Genomic DNA, 4703 nt, shown 5'->3' with positions numbered 1-4703 from the left:
TGAACGACCATCGTTGGTATCTTCACCTGAGGCCAATAGGTTACGTTTGTTGAGTTTCCTGGGAAGTGATGAAAGGACAGCATTGTAAGTGGGGGATAAGTGGTGGCGTAGACCCCCTCCCCTGTTCAATGACGGCTTCTCCACCCTGGTGTAGATGCTTCCTTGACACCTCTTTCAAACCATCCATCTTCTCTGTCTAAAATGTGCACCTGGTGGTCCTCAAACGAGTGTCCTCTGTCCTTCAGATGTAAGTAGACTGCAGAGTCTTGACCTGAGGAGTTGGCCCTTCTGTGTTGAGCCATGCGTTTGTGTCGTGGTTGTTTAGTCTCCCCAATATACAGGTCTGTGCATTCCTCACTGCATTGGACCAAATACACTAGATTGCTTTTCTTGTGTTTGGGTGTGCGGTCTTTGGGGTGTAGATTAAAAGACCAGACAGAAACAGTACCTCAACTCGGCTCTCAGTTCCTCTGGTATGTGTCCCTGCGTTTTTATAATAGATGTATTAAGGGTGTATTTCTTTGTTTGAGACAGCAGGGCAGGGGCCACTCGTGGTTTAGAGTTTTGGCTCGTTTTTTCTGGGTTGTAGTTTTTCAGGCATCACGTCCCATCTCGATCAAAGTGATTCACGGATGCCAATATAATGTAGCATGTTCGTATTTCTTTTTTACAAGCCCTTCAGTATTACACACCACATATCACATTAACTCTCTGAGGTTAAATAAAATTAGGTTTTGCTTTTAAATCTGGTCATTAGATTAGGCACAAAGTGTCAAGGAAGTTTTTTCATTGTAATATAAAATCAAAGAATGAAAGCCATCACTTCAGTTGAATGTTACTACTGTTAGCTGCTTTTCTGATCAATGCGTTAGGACTATTGCTTTGCTGCCAGCTGTGTGTTCGCTGCTGTGCCTTCCCAGATGTTTAACCATGTGTATTAACTCTTTCAGCTGTGAGAGAGGACAGGTATTTCATCGCTGGCAGAGCAGTTGCTGTCAGCCTGGGGCCTTTGTGGCCCCCACCATGTTTCATCTCGGGAACACCGTTTGCCTGCATAGCAGAGGACCCTGATGCATGCAGGGTTAGGGTTAGGATCCCTAACCCTAACCCTGCTAGAGGACATCGCAGACATGGAACTCTATAGAAAACTGAAAGATGTGTGTAAAGATTTCATTTGGTTCTATTATTACTGCCTAGTTTGCTAAAGGCATGTTATCTTGATACTGAAACATCTCTCTCGTTCTCTCTCTTTGAGTTGCGACAGCTGACAGAACCGCTTACTGACTTCCTGGCCACTGCTGGCTGCTTCAGACATCTTACAAGCCTGGTTGACAAGGACAAACTGTTGGAAGACGTGCTGATGTTTCAGGTGGCTCAGCGTCTCCGTGGAGATCAAATCTGCAAATCTGTTAACCTTTCCTGTGCTGTGGTTTGCACACAGTGTGAATCCAGTATGAACAGAGCAGCATGTGAAACACGACCAGTAACAGTACTTAATGCACATACCGTTGTGCTTTATTAGTTCCTGACCTCGATATAACTCGTTACTGATGTCACCCTTAGCCTGATATGCCAGAAGCGTGTGTATGCTCTCTTGTGTGAATAAACATCGAGTGTCACTGAGTGATGGATTGAGAAGACTTGGAGTGCTCCTGAAAATAAAACAGCATCCTGAAGCCTTTCGTCCTGTCCTGTGCTAAAGCCCTGGAATTTATGGATGACTTGTTTGAGAAAAGATGGTCAGAGATGGGCAGCAACAACAGGGCAGACGAGAACAGGGTTGTTGCCTACTGGAGGGATTATTTTCAGGTAATAATTTGTTATCTGACATCACTTTGCAGCCAGTATGGAAATAGAATAGTGTTTTAAACTATGTATAGTTTTAATTAAGGCCTATCAGCCTTAAAAAAAAAGTTAACTCAACTGTTAAGTGCACCAATCTAAAAAGGAATTTTCTCATTTTTTTAATAATTGCTTAGTTCACTGAAGTAGACTCAATAGATTCCTTTGAACACGTAAACACAAGTTTATTATGCATGTGGGCAATTTGTTTTAATTGACATTGCATCACATCTATGTTTAATGGTCACTGTATTAAGAATGGGAAATCTTAAAAGTAAATATTTTACATAGAGGTTTATTCAAAGCCATTAATCTGTCCTTGTGTTTTTCATTTGTTATCCATCAGAGGAACAGGATGCAACGTGATGCCACATCTCCTAAACCCTCAGTGGAATTCCAGAGAGGGAGAAACACACGTGTAAACTGTAACTCTAGAATACCTCTTCATCGATCCTACGAGGATTTCAAAAGTGACATGGACTTTGCAATCCGAAACACTCAAGGTTTTGGAAGGGAGTAAACATCCTTATTGACAGTTCTTGGTGAAAACCATCAGTTCAGGTAGCCTAGTACTCACAATTCTGACATCTGTTACATGCAAATGTTTGTTTTGTTTCACAGACTAGAATAAAGACATAACAACTTGAGTTTCTCAGATATGTATGGTTTATAATTGTTTTTTGTTAGTACAGAGGGTCAAGGAAATGTTCATTGTTACTCGATACGTTACATATTCATTTGTGATGCAGTCAGGTAAAGTGAGGCAACTACTGTCGATACTTTAGGATTATTACCATTCTTCAGAGCTGTTTCTATGCCTGTGCACTGCTAGAAACTAAAGTCTACACATGCTGTTAAATACATTGATTCCATGGTTGCCATCCTCAGTAAAAGGATCTACAGCCTGGTTGATTTCCTCCATAGTGGTGTCATTTACATGAAAGCGGTTCTCAGGAATCTCAACATTGTTATTAAGTTGAAGCTCAGGCAAGTCCACTGTGATCAGTGACTGAAAAAAATACTGTTGGGTAATCACACCTCTATGCCACAGCTGTAAAGGTGTCATGTGTCTCTCGGTGCATGGTTATTGGCCATTGGTCTCGAAACTCCCTGGCAGCTCGTTGGATCAGAGGCAGGTAAATATAGTGCAAACTAAACATGTGGAGCTCAGACAGTGAATCAAGTATAAATTCATTCTGCGTAAACAGGTCAGAGTGATGGAATGAAACAACACGATTAAGCTCAGCCCAAAGTCTTTCAATACTGCGACCTGTTCTTACGCTACAGCTGTTTAGTCCTCTTTGCCTGAGCATGTATCCAAAGTTTCGAACTCCTTCCTGGAATAGTTGTAGAACACTGGAAGCCCTGATGTTGTTGAGGCTTTCCAGGTCTATAATCGTGCGACTGTATCCGTCGACACAGCCGTGGAACACCATTCTCCAGCTGACGAGTTTATGGTTTCCGTTGATATGCCTGTCGGAAGAAAGGTAAGCTATGATGTAAGCGTGACGTCACTTGGGAATTCACTTAAATTCTTCTAAATAATCACACACTAGGCAACATGATTTTCTGTTTATCTAAATATTTCCCATAACTCATTAGGTCCCCCTACGTGGTAGATTCTACGTCGAACGGCTTGACTACGACGAAAGCTTCGCCGGATTGGGTCCATTTCCCAACGCTGAACGCGTATTCCTCTGGAGCGAGAAACAAACGTTTCTCCGGCATTAGGTGTATTGAGTAAAATTTGCCCAACAACCGACGTCAAAGTCTCATCTGACAGTGGTGTGTAATCCTGTGATGGGATACTAAGACGCTGTCTGTGACAAAATAAAGTGCGCCGATCGATCCCATACAGTGAAGCAATTCCTCGCCAATTCAATCCTAAACCCACAGTTCAGTATAGTGTCTATTGGGTTATCCTGAAAAAGTTAGAAACATCATTAATGTTAGCAGAGACAAATGTCTGTCCACATGCTAAAGTCCAGCTAAAATGAATACTAATAGGCCCAATCATGTTTGGCAGGACAACGCGGTGGAGTAGCAGCTCTGAAACTTTCCTGTTACAATGAAAGTTATTTTACTCACAGGCTGTGGAAGCTTTTACTGTGTATGTGCCCGTTTTCAGTGCGTGTGTCTGTATTTCGGTGGTTTCACCCTAAACGGCCTCTCATACCTCACTCTCCTCTGAGCTGAGAGAAAACACTGCTCTTCATCCTCATCACCATCATGAAGCTGATTGGTCTGCTGCCGCTGGGTCTCGTCTCATTGGTGGAGGGGGAGGTCGCTAAATCCTTGATCCTTAATGGCGTGTATTTGGATCCATGACGCTCAGGGACAAACCTTAAGGAGGAGACGGAGGCAGAGAAACAGGAGACGAGAAACCTTTTCTAGTTTCTTTACACGTGAAGTCAAATATTTCAATCCTTTCTTTGTTTTAATCTTGATGGTTGCAGCTTACAGCTCATGGAAATCAGAAACCTTTTCTAGTTTCTTTACACGAGAAGTCCAATATTTCAATCCTTTCTTTGTTTTAATCTTGATGGTTGCAGCTTACAGCTCATGGAAATCAGAAACCTTTTCTAGTTTCTTTACACGAGAAGTCCAATATTTCAATCCTTTCTTTGTTTTAATCTTGATGATTGCAGCTTACAGCTCATGGAAATCAGAAACCTTTTCTAGTTTCTTTACACGAGAAGTCCAATATTTCAATCCTTTCTTTGTTTTAATCTTGATGATTGCAGCTTACAGCTCATGGAAATCAGAAACCTTTTCTAGTTTCTTTACACGAGAAGTCCAATATTTCAATCCTTTCTTTGTTTTAATCTTGATGGTTGCAGCTTACAGCTCATGGAAATCAG

The 4703-nt window shown here is 41.9% G+C and overlaps 1 long non-coding RNA gene across 1 annotated transcript in view; it reads left to right on the top strand.

Annotated features, from left to right (window-relative positions):
• Positions 1-2489, top strand: part of LOC123980316 — a 23131-nt gene extending 20642 nt beyond the window's left edge. The window contains exons 2-4 of the long non-coding RNA XR_006827465.1: positions 951-1157; positions 1256-1809; positions 2189-2489. This is a non-coding gene — a long non-coding RNA (uncharacterized LOC123980316). The remainder of the gene's footprint in view (positions 1-950; positions 1158-1255; positions 1810-2188) is intronic.
• Positions 2490-4703: the final 2214 nt, after the last annotated feature.

Source organism: Micropterus dolomieu, linkage group LG12, assembly GCF_021292245.1.
Source record: "Micropterus dolomieu isolate WLL.071019.BEF.003 ecotype Adirondacks linkage group LG12, ASM2129224v1, whole genome shotgun sequence".
NCBI lineage: Eukaryota > Metazoa > Chordata > Actinopteri > Centrarchiformes > Centrarchidae > Micropterus > Micropterus dolomieu.
This window is presented reverse-complemented; position numbering and strand designations above follow the sequence as displayed.